The sequence below is a fragment of the Mustela lutreola genome, chromosome 1 (genome assembly GCF_030435805.1).
Source record: "Mustela lutreola isolate mMusLut2 chromosome 1, mMusLut2.pri, whole genome shotgun sequence".
Taxonomy (NCBI): domain Eukaryota; kingdom Metazoa; phylum Chordata; class Mammalia; order Carnivora; family Mustelidae; genus Mustela; species Mustela lutreola.
In genome coordinates, this window is record NC_081290.1 from 225,893,136 (window position 1) to 225,913,817 (window position 20,682).

Below are 20,682 nucleotides of genomic sequence, written 5' to 3' on the forward strand. Positions count from 1 at the left end.
CAGTGACCTTCAACGATCTAGCCTCTGCCTGATCCCAGTGTGTCATCACGTGCCACTCTGCTAGGGCAGCCTTGTGGAGCCAATAACACCAGACAACTTGCCATTTAGAAACTGTATCTTGTTCTTCTGTAAATGCTGCCCTGGACACCCACATTCCTCTGTAGCAAACACACTGCCCATCTATCTTCCAACTGGTTGGTTCCTGTGTTTCTCTCAAGACAATTCAAGCATCCCTTCCTCTACCCAGGCATCCCTGACTCTTATTTATACTCCTTCAGTCTTTGTAATGTGATTGGACTTTTATATTCCTGTGTCCTCAAGTAAGCTGGAGGATCCTTGAGTTGGGAAACTTGTGCCCAGCCTAGGACTGGACATAAAATGGCCATTTGCTAAGTATTTGTGGAAAAAGGAAAAGAAAGATGATTCATGCTTAGCACCATGACTGATGTATTCATTTAAGTTATGCAAGTATTTGAAGAACAAGTTTATCAAAAAGCTTCACATTATTGCCATGGGGAAGTGAGCACTCCCACTCTTTTATTCTGTCCCATTTGAATATCCCAGGCTCAACCCCATCCAGGACAAGAAACTGGGAAGAGAAGAATGGGAGTAACCTTCAGGTAAGAGATGGGAATCAACATCCTAGCTCAGGTGCAAATTGTTTTGCTATACACATTCTTTGAAGAACACTGCCCCCCACTCCCCGCCCGGTCCTATGACCCAAGACAAATGTACAATGCATATTCAGCTGCTATTAAATGGAGTTCACAAGGATGAACATCACCATTTTTTTATCTTGAAAACACAAAATATGTTTAGCTTCAGTTGAGCTTCAATCGTTTTGTAATATAAAAGGAAATTAGGTAAATTGTCCAGCGAATGTTAATAACAATAATCTCTTTTGCTTGTATATTATCTGATTTTTTGGCATTTTTAAAGCAGTCTCATGTACCTATTCCTAAGTAATATTTCAGTAAATATGGGAATGAGAGTAAAGCAGTCTGAGTTCTACTCTTCATGAGGTCACTAACAACAGCCCTATAAGCTATACAGGGCAAGTTCTGTTGTTTCAGTTCTGCAGATTGAAGGATAGAGGCTGAGGTTGTACACATCTACAGCATAAGCTTTTCAACTTTGGGGGTAGAGCCTTTTCCAAATCAGAGGTTTATTTCACCAGAGTTGAGGAGAATCATTGACAGACCTTCCATAAGTGAAAGTAGGGAGTCCAAAGAGTGAAAGTAGGGAGTCCAAAGAGTCATGGTCCAAATGTGTGTTACCATTGCATGAAGTAGAAATGTTGGGTCCCTTAGACCTTAACATTATTGATGCATCTTCAAGAAAAAGTTCCAAAGGTTAAACAAAGGTCGTCATTCATGACAGTAGGAGAAAGGCTTTGTGGAATTAACACAATTGTACAATCTCCAGCAAGAAAAATTTGAGCTGTCTTGTACCACTTCTAAGTCCATAAATCTGTATTGCCCCCATTAAAGCACTGTAGACACAGAAGCAAAGACAGAAACCCAGGGAGTCCAGCAACCTTTTTATAGCAGAATCAATTAGGTGTGTGCTGTGCTTTTAAAATGCACCGCTTCATAATAAGGAGCTTAAGGGGTGAATAACAAGCTCATAAAATGTTAATAACTATAATGACTATAGCTCTGGCAACACCTTTAACAGTGTGGAAATGTCATGGGACCAGAGATAGTAAAATGCCCTTGGAAGAGTGCTGGGCATTCGGAGGGCTTGAGTAGACTGAAGAGGAACACTTTGATCACCCCCGCCCCTGCCTCAGCTCCCTTGGACTTGGTGGAATATAAGCTCTGGCCCGGTCCTTTGGAAGCAGCACCATGTCCCTATTGCTCCTAAATAAACAGATGGAATTGCTCAGTAGAGGAGCAGTGAGCCAGGAGTCAACATACCTGAGCCATGGTGCTGTAGTGCCACCAGCTCACTGGATGGATTTCAGAGGCTGGCTACTCTGAACCTCAGTATCATGTCTTTAAAAAAAAATTCAAAGCTTTCTTCATTCACTTTTTTTCAACACCGGGAGTTAAATGACACTATTATCCCATTTTGGCAGATGTCAAAGTGTTAACTGTTTAGCTGAGATCACATAACCAGCACCTAGAATCTCTGTGCTCCCCTGCTCCATGGTGCTGCCAACTGAGGGAGGTCTGAGCTTGTCTTGAGGGCAGAGAGTCTGTGATTCTGTGCACCACCAGTCACCAATCAAGGTTAAACCAGCATCTTCATTCAGAGTCTTGGGAAGAGTTTTTGTGAAAATAAGGTCCACTTAGCTACACCACACTAACAACTAGAATTTTTTAACTGTATAAGCATCTTGTTTGACTCAGAGATCCTATCTCATTACTCATTCTCAAAATTCAAATTAGGATTCTAAACCAATGTCTGACTGGCCCAGTGCTACTTTTAGTGGTAATATAAAACAAGTTTCATCGTATGGTAAGATGAAAATTCTATCTATTCCAAAAGTATACAAAGATTGCTTTTTTAGAACGCTCTCTGGCTTAGAATGCATAAGATAAAATCTAAGGCTGGACAAATTGATGTGTATCAGGGGAAGTAAACACCTGTTTTCAGGAACTATAGTCTCTCCTCAGCTGAGAAAACCTCTATGCTATCAAGGGCTTCTCTGCTTCATAAATACCTATGTACCCTGGAGTATGTAGCTCAAACAGGTCTGCTGTGTGGAACCTTCTCTGGCTGCAGGTCACCTGACTTCTCCCTTCATCAGCCTCTTCATATCTAGCACAGGCCTTGTGCTAGCAAGCTTTCAGGCAGTGTCTGTGAAAGGCAGTTTAGAACCAGTTAGGAGCACTGGAGCTAGAGTCTGATTGCTCTCACTTGGCGGATACTAGCCAGATACTAGCCCTATAACCTTTGCCAAGCGACGCACTCATTCTGTACTTCATTTTCTTTTATTTGCCTTGCTGTCTGGGAGAATAATAATACTTACTTTTGGTGGTTGTTGGTAGGACTAAACTGAGTTAATCCATTTACTTACAACCTGGAGCCCTTAGATGTTAATTATACTATGACAAGAACACGAGCTTTGGAATCTGAGTTCCATTTAAATCCCATCTCTGCCTTTGTTGCTTGTGTGGCCCTGGGTAAATCCTCTTCCTGCTCGAAATCTTAATTTCCTCTTTTGTGAATCAAGCAGACTATTCCTATTACTTATCTTGAGGGTCATTGTAAGATTTGTGGCTAGTGTGGATGATGTAGTATCTGAGAATGAGTTAGATAGGCAATGGCATTGGTGTTGGTGGCAGAGAGCGCCTGTGGTGTGGTGGGTGGTGGCAGCTTCAGTGATGGGAAGGCAGAGGTGGCGAGGTGATGGCGGTGAGGGGTGCAAGTATCGATGCCATAGTCTTGGTCAGCTCTTGTCTTGCTGGCATTGGGGCTGTGGTGCTGGTGAGGAATATGAGGTACTTAGATATCTATCTGCCAAGTTAGACTTACTCATCCAGGAGGGTAAGGGATTCTTTCTCACCTTGGTATTCTCCACATATGATCAGTAGGCCCAAGTACAAGCCATGTTAAGGATTTCATGCCAGTTGATAAGATTAGAAAGAGCCAGGCCTGGGCTGGACTGGGCAATCTGTGGGTCTGACCCTACTCTTGGATGCCCTGAAAGGAGTAGCACTTTGTATTCTGTATGGTTCCAAAGGGGAGGTTTGCAACACAATGTAACACATCTTTACCAAAGGTCAAGGTTGTTTAATCTGATCGATGTTTAACATAAAATATAGGAGTAGTGATGAAATTTCATGGAAGCCACATCAAAACAAGTTTCCAGACAGCAATGAGCATTGTAGGGCATACTTAATCATGTATATTAACAGCATATAGGTACTTTAAGGAGAGACTGCAGTGTCTTGCCCCCCAGAGTCTGTATCCTGTTAATGCCCAAAATAATATACCCTCAGCGTATGCATGGTGTCCTGGAAAGCTGTCAGGGTGGGGATGCACGGATGCCTAGCTCTCTCCTGCTGTCCTGCATTCGTAGGGCCACATAGCAACCCAGAAATCCAGCCTTCCCTTCACTATTGTGAGCCCTCCTGTTCTCTCTGCCTTGATCAGACCTGGCTGGACCTTGGGGTCTGTAACCAAACAAGGCTGGGAAAAACTGGGCCACGTTTTAGCTATGCCCCGGAAAAATACAAGCCATGGCATAATTCTGGCAAGCCTAAAGACATGCCAACAGATAAAGGTAAATGGGAAAACCCAAAATTATACTTTTAAATTGAAACATTTGCCTTTTCAGCAAGGAAGGCAAAACTCCTGGCTGCACCTAAAATATTACTTTTTGTCAAAGGTAACAGTCAGAGAAATGATGGTAACAGATTATGAGCATGCACGCCCCGGTATTTACTCCAAATACATGAGCAGAAATATGATGTAGACCGTGAATCTTTTGTATAATGTGCTCTCAAAGATATCAGCTATAAAAGTGGGTGTGTGTTTACATATCTATACAAAATATTTGAACAGAAAGTAGCACTAGTGTTTAAAAATTTAATATTGGCTACAATGGGCCTTTCTTAAAATATAAAATGAACTTCTCAATTAAAAATGAATTTTATGTTTTGAATGTTTTTAGAAAGTGGCTTTAGGAGAAATACTAATTCAGCTTTAATTGTTCTCCCCAACCAACCCAGCCTTCACTCCACAAAACATCACCTGGTTTTTAATGTATATCCTTTCAATTCACAATTGATGGTTTTAGAGTCTTAGACAATGGCCAGGCCAGGCATTGTGAATAAAGTTTTATGAGAATATAGTCATGTTCATTTGTTTGCATATCATCTGTGGTCACTTTTGTGCTACTGAGGGCAAAGTTGAGTAGTTGGGACAGACTACATGGCCTGCAAAGCCCAACATTTCCAATGCCTGATGTTTTACAGAAAATGTTTGCCAGTCTCTGGTCTAGACCAAGACTTCTCAACACTGTATTCGAATCACGTGGAGAGCCTTGAAGAGTCCCGGTACACAGGTCTGACCCTAAATCAGTTAGATCAGTATCTCTGAGGGTGGAACGCCAGCATGTTTTAAGTACCTTGGGTCATTCCAATGTGCAGCCAGGGTTGAGAACCATTACTCTAGGAAGCCAAAACTTGCAATACTGGTTCAGTAGAAATATTCTTTAAATGGGATTCAGGCTAGCTACCTCTAAGGTGGTTACAGATGCTCAACTGTGTCCTCTTCTATTCCTTAAAATCAATCAATCAATAGATAAATAGGAAGATAAACAAATAAATAAATAATTTTTTGAAAAGCCCCAACATATAGCTGCTCCCCTCCGGCAAGTACTTTTCTCACAATTCTTTACATTTTCGATGCCGGGGAGAATCCAGCCCCCAGTAAGTGTTGATATTCTTTAGCACCTGCTGTAGGATCTTTCTCATATAGGAAGGCTTTCCGAAGCCTCTGCTCAGAGTTCTCTGTAGGCAGCCTCCCTAATAATGCAGACTGTGTTGAAGGAGGAGACACAGATGGGGAGTGGAGGAGTGCCTCCAGGTTGCAGAAGGCAATGAATATTCAGAAAGACTGTTGTGTATGTAAATCAGAAGATTCTTATATAATAATAAATATGATTCTACCTTACAAAAATTTCCTTATCAACTACACTTCTATTTTTAGATTACGGGCCAGCTGAATCAGTGGGTCTCCAGAACAAACTGAACAGCTTCCAGAATCCTAACTGTGGTGGGAGTGCATAACAGAAAATACACCACCCTACGGGTACACACACACCCACACACCTACACACACAGAGGGGGCATGTACACAGAGGAATCAGAACTGCGTTTTAGTTCCTTTTCTGTTGTTTCCTCTATCCTGTGACCCTGAACTAGCTGGCTTATTTTTCTGAAGTTCAGGTTTTCCCATGTTTTTGGTTTTTCATATGTTTTTGGTTTTTTGTTCTTTTAAGTGTGATTCTATAAAGTCGGATCACACAGTTTCTCAGAGCACAGTTTGATGAATCTGTGACCTTAACTCATTTCTTAACCCACCCTGTTGTTATTCCCTGGAGAAAAGCCACCAACTCTCCCTTCCCCGCCATACACACAGGCACTGGGCCTTTGGCTTATGCACAGTTGAGTAAGTCATCCAGTCCATATTCCATTTTACATGTACTCATTTGACAAGTGTTTGAGCCTCTTCTCGGGGCTCAGCCTTGTTCTAGGTACAGGTAACCCCAGGATAAAAGAGATAAGAACTGTGTCCTCATGGAGCTTACATTCTTGTGGTGAATCTGAAATGCAAATTGCTAATAATAACTTACATATTTCATGTTATTTTTATTTCATCTTTATGGTAATGTAGCACTTTTACTATGTACATTTTATAGATGAGGAAATGGAGTCTTAGAGCCTGTTTACGATCCCAGAGTCAGGACTTTAACCTGTGTCCTTTGATTCTATGTCATATGTATGTTCTACTAGGCTCACTGATCCTCCCTTACCTCCATGCTGGTAACCTTTTACAGATTAACGCCTTCTATTACCTGAACATAGTAATGCATTTCCCAATATGGTAAAGATTTGTTTCTCCAGGTTGCCTCTAATAACTTGGCAGAAAGCACAGTGTCAGGGAGAGGTAGTAGGGACAGATATGATTTGGTAGAAGATGTGGGGATTGGAGCCAAAAAAAAAAAATCTAACAAGCTGAAGCCCCATCACTGGCCCTTTCTCAACCTTTCATATTCTGGACTTCAAACATAGTGCATTACTTACGTGACAGATTGTATTTTCCAAATACCTGTTCTTCCAGAACATTGACAATAATCCATGAAGACCCAGAATCTACACTGCTTCTCCTTATCCCAGGGTGGGCATTGTGAATTTCCCATCTACTCGGTTTCTGAGATTGAGTTTCTCTTGCGATAACTACCTTTAAAATCTGGCCACTCTTGGGGCACTTGGGTGGCTCAGTGGGTTAAAGCCTCTGTCTTCAGCTCAGGTCATGATCTCAGGGTCCTGGGATCGAGCCCTGCATCGGTGTCTCTGCTCAGCAGAGAGCCTGCTTCCTCTCCTCTCTGATTCTGCCTGCTTCTCTGCCTATTTGTGATCTCTGTCTGTCAAATAAAACAAATAAAAATCTTAAAAAAAAAAAAATCTGGACACTCTCTGTGAAGAAACTCAGCCTCTCTCTGCTTCAGTTCCTCTGCCCTCCTGACCCATCTAATTTCTGTTCATCCTTAGATATCTCCTCATCTGGGAAGCCTCACCAGATTTTTCAAGTTCAGGTTCAGTTTTCTCCCCTGGGAATCTCTTAACATACTGATGGTGGAATATATCATACCATGTGGAATTGCCTGTTGCCCTTCTAGACTGAGAACATCTTGAAAGCTGGAGCTGCGTGCTGCGGCTAGCACAATGCTAGCACAATGCCTGGCACAGGGTGGGCACGCAAATACCTGGCTAGGTGATGATCACTTGAGTACAGGAGCAGTCGGCACGACCGAGTGGCAGGCCAGGTATGACAGAATTATGGATCTGAGTTCCTGCTGGGCTTAGTATTTATTCAGAAGTAGAACCACGTCACCCAAGACTGTCACAATCTTGGGCTTCATTAACAGAAGTTTAGGATAAATAACAGATGCAGAAGTTTAGGATAGATAATAAAGGAGCCGATAACCCTGTTCTCTGAGTTTTTGTTCCAAGTTCATCTATAATATTGTTCATTTTCTCAAACTCCCTTTTAATATTTTTTTGTTGTTGTCTGTTCTTAAGAGACAAAATTATATCCTAAACAGTGGTTTGAAGAAAGGCCTATTTTGCCTGGAGAAGAAAAGACTCAAGGGGGGGCCCTGACTACATTATAAAATCACTGGATAGTTGCTCTGTAATGAAGGGGCAGGCTTGTGCTATTTGATGAATATGTAATGCCCAGATCAGGTGACATTCCTGGAGGAACACTCTAGCAAGAAAAAACATGTTTACCTCAGGAATGTGTGATTTAAAAGATAAACAGTTTTATGTCTTTGTATAATACAGGAAAACCTTCAGATTTAAAAAATGCTATTGTATGTGTTGGGAATAGTAGAGAGTTGTGTTTATTTTTCATATTAATTAAGGCTTATTTTCAGAATGAAAGACACTGCAGAGGCCGGAAATTGGCTCTATGATCCAGGGTATGTCTGATTTGTGTGCTGGGAGGAACAGAGGCAAGATAAATGCACCAGGGTCTTTGGGAACTTTCACGGACTGAGTTCTGCCAGTTCCTGAACATCAGCCCTTGGCAAGATTCTACCTGGCTGCTAAGTGTGAATGCTCAGTGCATTAAATCATCATCTATAATCCCTCATTACTATCCAAGTAAGATGGCTGCTTTGTCAATAGCACTTAGGCTTACTATGTAGAATGATTACCACGAACCCTGCATTTTATGTAAAGCTGGCATTGATACAACCCTCATCACTAGAGAGACTTGGAAATCCTTCAGACTAGAAGAATGAAGGCGTGAGGGCACTGGTGTTGATTGGGTGGCTGCCTTGGGTCAGGCACTGCAACTGGCACACTTAATCTTCACATCACAACCTCTTGAGATTTTAGCTCTTATTGTCTCCACTTCTCGGTTGAGGAAGAGAGGCTCCCAGAGGGCAAGTCATGCCCCTGGGACAACACAGCTGGTAGGTCTAGAGCTACTAGTTAAATCTGCCTGACCCCCATAGCCTGTGCTTTTCCCACTACACCACCCTTCCCTCTCTCAGCGGATGCTTCTCCAGCATCTGTTACACTGCACATTAAGGAATACAGACTACATGCTGAGGGAGAGAAGCAGAGAAGATGTCTGCACTCAAATAATGGAACCCATTATGGGACATTACAGAATATAAAAGACAGGGCACAGTAAGGTAACTCAAGGAAAGGAGAGTTTGCTTCCCTCCTGGGAAGATTTCCTACAGGAAAAACTAGGGAAGTTATGGGTCTTGGGAACAAAAATATAACTGGCGAGAAGAAACCTCAACATCCCCAAATGATAATAACTTGGAGCCTCTGACATTTTTCTCTTCCAGGGTGTACCTGGATTCCATTATCTTACCTCCTCCCCTGGCCTCCTTGGGGATCCTGAATGGGGAATTAAAAGATTGGTTTTCCTTGTCTCTTACCTTAGACTTGGGATCAGATCTTTTCAGATTAAAAATAAAAATGTGTTCTGCATTATTAAAGATATAAAAATCTGTATAAATTTATATAGTGAATAATAAAACACTCCATTCCCTTAAATAAATGGGAAAAATAAAAAAAACCTTTACTAATATGGTTGAAGCCCTCTCCTTCCCTGATAGCATTTCCTATGCTCCCTTTCAAAGGGAAGTACTATCCTATATTTGTTGTTGGAAATACTTACTCATATTTGAATGTGATTACTACATATGTATGTATATATGTAGACACTTCATGTATAATAGTTAGTAGGAGATGGCCCCTTACTGTGTTACTGTGTTAGAAGCCTTTGTTGTTCATATATAGGAATGAATTTGGTATTTACGCATTGATCTTATATCCAGAAATATTACTTTCTTATTCTAATAATTTGTAGATGCCCATGTGTTCCCTAAAATAGTTGTAGGTTTATACATATGCTTTAATTACATAATATCCTATTGCAGTTTATATTTCAATACAACAATTATAGTCACATTGGTGGCGTCAGGTGCCGTCCGTTTTATGGCATTTTATTATTGTGTAGTATGTTCATTGAATATGCTATAATCATTCTTTTCATGTTCATTTAAGTTGCTTATGGCTTTGTATAGCATTTTTTAAAAAGATTATTTATTTGATAGACAGAGATCACAAGTAGGCAGTGAGGCAGGCAGAGAGAGAGAGAGAGAGAGAGAGGAGGAAGCAGGCCCCCCGCTGAGCAGAGAGCCCTATGCAGAGCTTGATCCCAGGAACCTGGGATCATGACTGAGCCGAAGGCAGAGGCTTTAACCCACTGAGCCACCCAGGCGCCCCTTTTTATAACATTTTTAAATTTTGCTTTTTCATTTCTTTCTTTTAACTACTGAACACTCTTTTATGTGACTTTGTGTAAACCAGTGAGGGTTCTTCAGTCTAGGGTATATGTTTCAGAGGTTAATTTCTGTGTATGAGTTCTTGTTACGTCCTATGTTTACCAACACTTGGTATTGTCAGACTTTTTAATCTTGACCCATCTTAAAGATGTAAAGTTATATCCCAAAGTAGTTTTAATTTTCCTCTTTAGGTTTACCAGTGAAGTTTAAGATCTTTTTAGGTTTTTCTTATGTTTCTCCTGAGAACCTGATGTTCATATTTTTTTTTTGCCATGTTTTATTGAATTATTTCATTTATTTATTTGCCAATGTATTTTTTAAATTATTTTTGCATCCTAGATAATTATTTTATGACTTTCAGTGCTCTTTTTCCATGTGGATTTATTTGTATTAAATGTAGTCAAATTTTACCAGCTCTTGCTTTCTGGTATATGCAGTTTGTACCAGATTTAAGTAATCTTTTAAACCCTGAGGTCAAAAATACAGTCTTTTGCATTTTCTTTGAAAGTTTCCTTCTCACGCATTTGTATTTTGAACTTTTCTGAAAGTGACTTTTATATTGTAGATGAAGTAGAGATCCAATTTCATTGTTTTCCAAATGTGTGACAGATCAGCCCAGTATCCATTCTTCATTTCTATCCAGCGGAATGCCTCCTCTGACATATACAAAGTTTTCAGTATCTATGACTCTGGGGACTATTTTATTCTGTTAGTCTATTTGTTTTTCTGTAATAATTACATAGTCTTTAAGTTATTTTAGTCTTTTTTTTCTTTTTTATTAACATATAATGTATTATTAACCCCCAGGGGTACAGGGAGTTATTTTAGTCTTATTATAGTTTTTGATATAACAGGGCACATCTACTTACTTTACTTTTCAGTAAGAGTAGTGAGCACTCACTCACTAGTCTCATTTCCCAGTTGGGGCAGGTCACTACTGGCTAGTTCAACCCTGTGCTGTGCCACCTTGGGAAGGGGATAGGGGGCACTGGCAAAGTTATTTTACCTTCTTCAATGTCCAGACTTTTTTTTTTTTTTTAATTGCTTAAATGGAGTACTAGAATCTCTCCTTGAGGAAGCAGAAATTCTATAGTCCCTCTTGTCCGTGGGTGTCAGCCCAAGTCAGCACCCTTCTGTTTTTTGTTCTGTTTTGTTTTGTTTTACACCAAACAGGCTGAGAGGGGCTGTGGCCATTTTGCAACCTCTTGCTAGTTCTGTAGCTTGTGGAAGTTTGGTCTTTCTGCTTGTTCCCCACGGCACAGGTGGGTCTCCTCCCAAGTCACATGGCGAATGATGCTGGTTCCTACAATTCCCATAGAAGTAGTTTTGATCAGTGGTAGGTGCTTACTTAACAAGGGGAACCAAAAGGCCACCATAAGTCTGATACCACTTCTCCTGATATTTTAGACATGTCTCTTATAAATAGTGTCCTGGATCTGAGTTTCATTTTTGAATTTTTTATACCATCAAGTTGACTAATGGTTTAATATTACCATTTATTGTGATTATTGATATATTTTCATGTATTTATGTCACTTTATTATTTTGATGCTTTTTATGATTTTATTCTTCCTTAATGTCATCTTTTATTCCTTGTACTGCTCTGGCAATTTTACATTCTATTTCTACTTTTAAATGTTTCTTGTACACAGTATTTTTACCTTCTTCCAAAACTTTAGATTACTTTTAATGTGAACATTCACTTTTGAGTGTGCCAGAAAGACTTCCTGCCTCCCATATTGTTGTTTTATATTCTAGTTTTATCTTTTTTTTTAAAAAGATTTTATTTATTTACTTCACAGACAGAGATCACAAGGAGGCAAGAGGCAGGCGGGGGGGGGGGATGCATGCTCCCCGCTGAGCAGAGAGCCCGATGTGGGGCTTGATCCCAGGACTTTGGGATCATGACCTGAGCCAAAGGCAGAGACTTAACCTACTGAGCCACCCAGGAGCCCCTCTTTTTTTTTTTTTTAACTATTAAAGTTATACATTTTATTATCTTATACCATTATCATTTACTTATTTTGCATAGAAGTATAATAGTTGTCTTGCTTAACATTATGTCTTGCATCTCATATATTTCCTCTAGGTTTAATCTCTTATCTATGGTATATTCTATAGTATTCTTTAGTTTCTCTAGTGAGGATATATTGGTAGTCAATCTGTTGTTGCTTATTTAAAAAAAAAAACATTATTTAACTCTTTTCTTTTAAAGATAGTTTTGTTGATAAAACAATTCTAGATCAACAACTGTTTTTTCTCAAAGCTGAGATCTCCTCTTGTCTTCTGGCTTCCATTATTATTCTTAAATCTGCTATTAGTCTTATTATTCCTATGCTCTTATTTTTTCCTCTCTCTAACTACTTTCAGGATCCTTTAATCTTTAATGTCCTACATTTTCTCCATGAGACATTTGAATATTTTTTATTCATCACTTGGGATCTTTTTGTTTTCTCATTTAAGTATGTATTTTTAGCCAGTTTCAGAACATTCTCACCTGTATGATAAGATCATATTGCCTTTGGGAAATTGTCCTTATTCTCTTCTGAGTCGCCTATTGAATAAGTTAGTTCTTCTCATTCTCTTGTCATGTTTCTTCTCTTGTCCATGTTTCTTACATTTTATATCTGGAATTTCACAAACCACACAATGTAGTTTCAAACTCCAAACCTGCTTGAGGCATGGCCTAGAGTTATAAATTCTCGCTGAGATGTATTTCCTCCACCTTTAGAGTTAATGCCAATAAATAAACAACTATTATTATGACTTTCCTTTGCTGGCATGTTTTCCCCCCATAAGTGTCTTTTAATATAGGTATAGCCTTTCAGGTTCTCAGCTATATGTAGGAGTCCTTAGTTTTAATTCTTCATCCTCTGTGGATCTAAAGCCTTTAAAACTCAAGACACTAGGGGCCAGCTAGTCTTGGCAAATGCCCCTAAGCTAACCACTCAGCACTTACTTAAAGCTATGGTTTATCCTCTTTCTATTTGTGGTCTCTGGAAATTCTCTTGCTTGCGTATGAAAGGGAGAGTGCAAGTGCCAGTGAGCTTGGCTATAAACTAAAAAAAGATGTTTGTTATTAATCTAGTGTCTTGTACTTTTAGGAATTTCAGAAGATCTCATGTGCCATTTTACTGAAAATATGTTTTGTTTTGTTTTTTATTAGCTCAGGTGATGGATGTACTTTAAATATGAAACTGTTTACAGTGCAGAGAGTCTGTAAAAATTAAAAAATTTATCTGGAAATTTCTGTGTATAGTTCTATCATCTAAAAGAATTTGTCTTCTCAGTTTTACCTGGAAAGTGAAGAGTGTGACACTTTCTTAGTAAGCTTCATTTAGAATTTAGTTTAAATGTCACTTCCTCAATGAAGCTTGATCTTTTTTTTAAAGTATATCCTTCCCACCACACACATACATTATGATTATGTGTCACACTCTGTTTCTTTCATTTTTTAATATCCTTAGACTATTTGTTTGCATTTTTGTCTATCATCCCCCCAGAACGTAATAGACCATAAGCTGCAAAAAAACAGGGTTTATAACTATTTTATTTACCACTGTTTCACTAGTACTTTGGAGAATGTATGGCCCATAGCAAGAACTAAATAATTAACCGAATAAATGAATAAATGAAAAGATACTTTTTAGACAACATCTGTCTATTCAGTCTTCTTTACTAGCTCTTTCCATACATGTTTCTCAAACATATGAATGAATAAAGGGGATAAGAAAGTGTGGCACAAGAATCATTGTCATTTCCAAATGACCTATTATAAGCTAACTTAACAATAATCTTAAGTTGTTTCCTCTGACACAATCGTTTTTTAAACTTTGTGTCAAGTTACCAAAATATTAAGTTTGCATAACAAATTATACTTCAAGCTAATATCTTTCTCTAAATAATTACTAAATTTGAAATGGGAGCAAAAAACTATGCTTCTGGATAAAATCGTTGCTGTTGTTTATTGTTGTCATGTTAAAGGTATTTATTGAGCCAGTACCCTTGGAACTCAATTTTTCTTTTTATGCTATCACTGTCCAAACCACTGGATGATTAATAATGGCAATGATAATCCTAACAAAACATTTTTTAATTCAATCCTTACAGTTAGATTCTGTTGTTAGTTCTGCTGGTGTGTACACATTATAGATGAGGAAACACTCAAAGAAATGTAGCTACTTGTCCAAGATGATAGTAAGTGAGGTAAAATGTTTTACCTAAATTTTTTACACTAAAATTTTTAAAATTAAAAAAAAAATTACTGAGGTAAAATTGGTTCAATGTCCATTCTTCTGGACCAACACTCAGGCCAGTACTTTACAGCAGAAGTATCAACCAAGTGGCCCCAGTCCCTGAATGTTGTACTCTGCAACAAAGATGGCTTGTTGGAGAGCAAGAGTTAATTGAGTTGTAGACTACATGCTCAAAAGCACCTGGCCACCATGTGCACAGAAAATTCCATGAACTCAAGGCAGCTGAAGGTTAGAATACTGCACTTTTCCCTGAGTTTGTTACCCCTATGGCTGCCTTTTACCTAATATCACAGAGTTACATTCATGGAAAGGGTGGAAAGAGGGTGAAAATGAATGTGTATTTCACAAGGGTTTTATATCACACAAGCAATTCAGAAATTGCTCTTAAAAAGTAAGAAAAACAGTATGACTGATGTACTTTGTACCATGATCTATATTCTCTGCTATTCATACAATGGTTGGATTTTATCTATACATGAAAGAATATAAGGTAGAAAACATTAGCTCCATTCATAGCTAGGAAATTGAGTCCCAGAACCAGGGTAAGCAATATTCCCTTAGTGTAGCTGGCAAGTGGTAGAACTGGGATTTGACCCAGCTTATTTTATGGCTTCATGTGTGGCTGGCATTATATTGTGGGTATCATCTAAAAGAAGAGAAGGGAAAACATGAAGGAAAGAAACTTGATCTTCACCTTAGAATCCAGGAGTGGGGGGAATAAAAAGACTTCCCTGGGCTTAATGGTGCCTGTCAACGTAAATTTATTGTGTCTATTCTGGCCCAACACTATGCAAGATGCTAATAGGGATGAAGTCATCTTCTAATCTCCCATTGCACTTTGTCTTTGCCTTACCAGCATCATTGAGTACTGTGATGTACTGATTTATGAGAAAAACTTACCTTTATGTAGCACTCTGCTCTTCATAAAGGACTTTCAGGGATTATGTCATTTGATGTAATTTATGAACATGTTTTATTTGCTTTACTAGATAGTTACCTCCTGTGAACCATGTCTGATACAACTATCTTCCCAGTTTGACCCTCATAGTCCTCGTCCTAACTGAGCAAAGGAAATTGCAAATAATAGGTATCCCAAAGTCTGGAACTGGTGGTTTTGTTTTTGTTTTTTAGGTTTGTTTGTGCTTAAGAAATAGCAAGTAAATAAATGTTCATGGAATTTTATAATTACCTCCTCCTAATGCGGTGATTTCTCTAGACGCAAGGCTAATCTCTACCTGAATCCAAGTCCCATTACAAGCAATATTTCATCAACTGTTTCAAACCTCTTTGGGGATAAGCAATGACCTAAGGCCTACCCAAGTCAGCCCCTCTGATTGAGCAACATTCTGACATAGTGTTGACTAGAGGCTCTATCCTAACTTCTTTCCCTTTACCACAGCCCTGTGTCTCCCCAGGCTCTTCATAGTCAGGGTGAGGCCACAGTGGGTGTCAGGCTTTCTGTGAACAGTCTGTATTTTGCCCTGGTGGCTGTGGCTATGGTTTACATGTAACTTCCCTAGTATCAAGGAGCTCAGGCTTTCTATCTAGTTTACAATTCCAGGAATAAGCATTGAACTGGAAATTCATAGTATTAGGGACTGAATTTTGTCCTCCCCCCAAATTCATATGTTGAAGCTGTAACCACCAGCACCTCAGAATGTTAGCTATGTTGGGAAATAGTGACCTTAAAGAAGAAGCTAAATTAAAATGAGGTCATTGGAGTGGGTTCTAATCCAGTCTGACTGTGACCTCATAAGAAGGGGAGTTCAAGACATACAGAAAACACCAGAGATGTGCGCACACACACAGGAAGGGTCGTGTGTGTACCCAGCAAGAAGGTGGCCATCACGAGCAAGGAGAGAAACCTCAGGAGAAATCAAATCTGCTGACATCTTGATCTTAGGCTTCTAGAACTGTGAGAAGATACTTAGTAGTTGTTGAAGCCACTCAGCCTGTAGTAATTGTTAACCAACCCTGGCAAACTAATACAAATAGCATTTGGTAGAAAAGCTCAGATGTAATTTTTAATAATCTAAATTAATTTAATGTTCAAGTCCTCAGTTGTGTGAATTTTTTTTTTTTTTGCCAGTCCTCTGATGGCTCAGTATAAAAGCAAAGAGGTGGTAAACATAGTTCAGATGGCATAGAGTATAAAGCGAGAACTGTGGAGGTTCAGTGATGAAGAATAACGAGAATGGGCAGGACCGCGGAGGAGATTCTAGAGGTTACACTTAAGCTGAATCTTGTTTGATGGATGGAGCTTGCAGGAAAGAGCAGCAGGTCATACTGAATAAGGGAAAACCACAGGCACCTTTGTCTTTCAGCACTGCAATAGCAGTAGACATTCAGTGCTTACCAACTGAAATCGGAAAGACTGAATGAGCATGGGAGTACTTCTAATATTTATTAGGAACCTACTGTGTGCTGGGCATTGTGCTAGACACTGGAGGTACACAAATAAAAGGAAAAATAATCATTGCCCATGAAAAATCCACAGGCAAACAGGGGAGGCAAGCACATCAACAACTAATAATTATACAATATGATAAATGCCAAGACAGAGTGCCGGGGAAGTGGGTAAAAAGCCAATAACTGGGGCAAAACAGGGAATGCATCACCCACGAAGTGACTCATAAATGGGACCATGGGGAACAGCCACAGATCAGGACTTCACATGATTCCAGGATTCCCTGGATAAACACATTCTAGGTAGAGGGAGTCCAGCCGGACTCCTGTTCCAAGATACAGATGTGTCTCTGGGAGAAACAAATGGGACCAGATGTTAAAGGTCTTGTAGAGTATTTTCTCTCCAGCCTCCTTATTTTTCACTTGTTTGTGCTTATTTAGCTGGTATTTATTTAATTGGCAATAAAGGTTCCCAAAGATTATTCAAGCAGAAAATTCATTAAACTCTATTACAATGACCGCACAAATTAATAATATCTCATTGTTCTGCCTCAAAAGAGATTTGCAGCTTTGTGTATGTTTTCTTTTTTGGTTTTTTTTGTTTTTTTTGTTTTTTTTAACAATTGCTGGACAACTTCCTTAGAAACACCAATTACCATAAACTTTTAATTCTTCACTTAATCTGTCTTCTTAGACTTGCTGTTTCTTTTTTTTTTTTTTTTTTATTTTTTTTTATTTTTTATAAACATATATTTTTTATATACATATATTTTTATCCCCAGGTCTGTGAATCACCAGGTTTACACACTTCACAGCACTCACCAAATCACATACCCTCCCCAATGTCCATAATCCCACCCCCTTCTCCCCAACCCCCTCCCCCCGGCAACCCTCAGTTTGTTTTGTGAGATTAAGAGTCACTTATGACTTGCTGTTTCTTATCCGTGAACCATTCCTGCCTGCCTTTTGATTCCCTGCTGCTCTTCGGGAAGATGTGTGCTCAGGAGACCTGAGAATTAATGAGACATTCCTTAAGGACATTTGTGGGGCTTGCCTTTTTTTTTTTTTTTGGCTAAACCATTTTCTTAGTTGATGGAAGAAAAAGCAAGACATATGTGCTGATCCTCCGGGAAATTCTGCCAGGCTTTTCACTCTGCTCAGAAAGCATTTTTGGAGCCAGGTGTGTTCAATTTGTTGCAGGCCAGTACCTTGGCTTTAGCGAGAGGGTGGGGTGTCCATCGAGGGCGATGTTTTGACAGACTGTTTACCGCCACTTGGGCTCTACCTGCAGGCTGTTTGGGAGCAGCTGGTATAGAGGGCCGGCTTATTTCCATCATCTCCATCCACGTGGATAATTAGCAAGGCTGGCCCCAAGCCAAGTGGCAGAAGCAATTATGTCTGTGAGCCCCACAGCTTCCCAGGTCCCTCCCACTCCCCTCATCCACATCCTCCTGCCACCTCCTAACCCCAGGCTCAAGGAGTTCAGCACAGAGAGGCAATAAAGAGGTGGTGTGAACCAATTCCAGCTGAGCCATAAGCAAAGTCTGGGGTACTGAATATCTGCCTTGGTATCTGAGCCCATCTTTGAACATTTTTTTTTAAACTATTAGAATGTGTGTCCTTATTTTGAAGAGAAACGTATTCACTTATTCAGTATTTATTGGACACCTACTATGTTCCAAGTCTGAATCTGGTTTAAGTGGCTCTCATGGGATCATTTAGCCCAAGAGAAAAAGAGCCCCATTTCCTTCATTCCTCCTATCATGGTGGTTGAATCCTCTTCCAGGTGTAGTACATTCGTTGTATTCTTTGCATTTTCACTTGTTGTTCCTTAGGCATTCCCTCAGTCATAAGCCTCTCCCAGATTCACCCATCCTGTCTTCTCTGCTTTTGACCTGCAAGCGATCCATCATCCACCCACCTCCCACTGCAAGCCGTCAGGAGCAGCCGGAGTTCGTCCTTCGGTGGTGTTCATTGTCCTCTCTGCCTTTTCCTCTTTGATTTACCTGCTGAACTCCTTCCTCTTTCTCCATTCCCATGTGTCTCTGGCTGCACCCTGGCTTACACATGGGATCATGATGTGTTCACCTTTCGCTGTTAACACCTAGGCCAGTGACTGACCTATCAGGGCTCAATCAGTGTCGATCCACTTAGTGTATGGTTTTCTTTCAGATCAGTGGAAGGCCCTATGAGATCTGTGAAGGGAGCTACTATGAGAAGATGCTCGCACTACATGAGGGCCATATATACTGGCAGCTCCTGCTTTTGCCCAAGCTTTGCCATGGTTTCCATTGGTTTTTAAGTCTTCCAATTTTATGGCCTCCTTTTTCTGATACCTCTCTTCCCCCAGTCAGGGGCCTTTTTAGCATGTTAGCTTGCTCTGCTCATCCTGCTCCCCTTCTCTAGATGTGTAGTGATTTGGGACCAACTTTCTTCCCACCACACTGAGGTCCCAGGACTCTGTGTCTGTCATGGAGCCTATCTGACTAACCCCCACCCTCAGCCTGTGTTAGTCTATTGCTCACATACAGCTTGAGACACAGGACATTCATCCAGTCTCCTGGGCACACACCAGGAAGGCAATTGCAATAGCACCCACTCCAGAACATCCTGGAAGCTTCTCTGGAATTTTTTTTCCTTTTTTTTTTTTTTAAGGTTTCATTTATTTATATGACACAGAGGAGAGAGAGTGTATGCAAGAGGGGAGGCAGCAGGGAGCAGGAGAAACAGGCATCCCACCGAGCAGGGAGCCTGATGTAGCTCAATCCCAGGACCCTGAGATCATGACCTAAGTCAAAGGCAGCTGCTTAACTAACTGACGGAGCCACCCAGGTGCCTGGCTTGGCCCTGCATCCGTCTCTCAGAGCAGCTAAGTTCCTATCGTCTGCCTTCCAATCTTCCTTTACCACCTGCAGTTCCCCTTTTCTGTGGTTCATAGGGAGAAGCTTTACTCTAAGCCCTCCAGGCTCGTGATTTTTGTTTCTTTGTTTCTTTTTGGTTCTGTTGTTAGCAAAATTCTACTTAAATCTCAGAATTCTATAATCTAATTCATTATTACTTGTGAGTAATCTCTATTACCCTGAGTTCACTGCCTGTGGCACACTTGCCCTGTTGTATCTAAGTGAGCAAGACTAAAAAATAGGGGAAAACATTGTCTACTGTGAAGACAGTAGTCACTGTACAATAGTCAATGTGCAACAATTACCAGTTTTTCTTTCAAGGAAATCAGTGTTGTTCATTTCCATCTGTGAAGTAATCGAACTTGAGCACATATTCCGTCTAGAAGTTAGATATTGGTGGCCCACAGACCAAAGTTGAACCATGAACTTCCCCCCTCCCAACACTGAGTTTTAAAAATTTTTGTATTTGAGCCCTGTAGGTAGGCTCCCTACTCGTGGGTAGGCTCTACGGCTTCTTCTTGTCACATATAACACGTTCATGACCTTCATACTCCTGAAGGCATTTCAGTTCCAGTCTAGCCCTCTCTTCTTAGGATCAGAGAATAGCAGTAATCTGCTCAAGGTTACATTAACTAGTTAACGACTGCACTAGTAGTAGAATGCTGCCTGTCTGACTTGTCGTCCAGGGCGCTTCTGCTACACCAAACTTTCCCAAAATACCTAAGGTAGTTGTGAACCTGACATTGAATTTTTGTAGTCTATAGAATGGGGAAGGAAACTCAGGTTTACAGTAAACTCCAAATTGTGATGGCTCTTGTCCAGACCTGTGTCCAGAGGAAATCCTTCACACTGTAAGAGCTGACTCAGTCACGTCTTAAAGTCCTCAGTTGGAGGGGTGTCACATGTGCTCAAAAACTTATTTGTTGGCGAGTCACTGCCTGGCAGTTGGCACGTTCTTCCTCATCTGATCTACACCTCTCTCTCTCTACTGCTGAGCTTTGGCCATAGTGCCCTTTGAGAGTAACCCATGATGGCCCTATCCCTATTTTTCTCCCTACAGTGTTGTCAA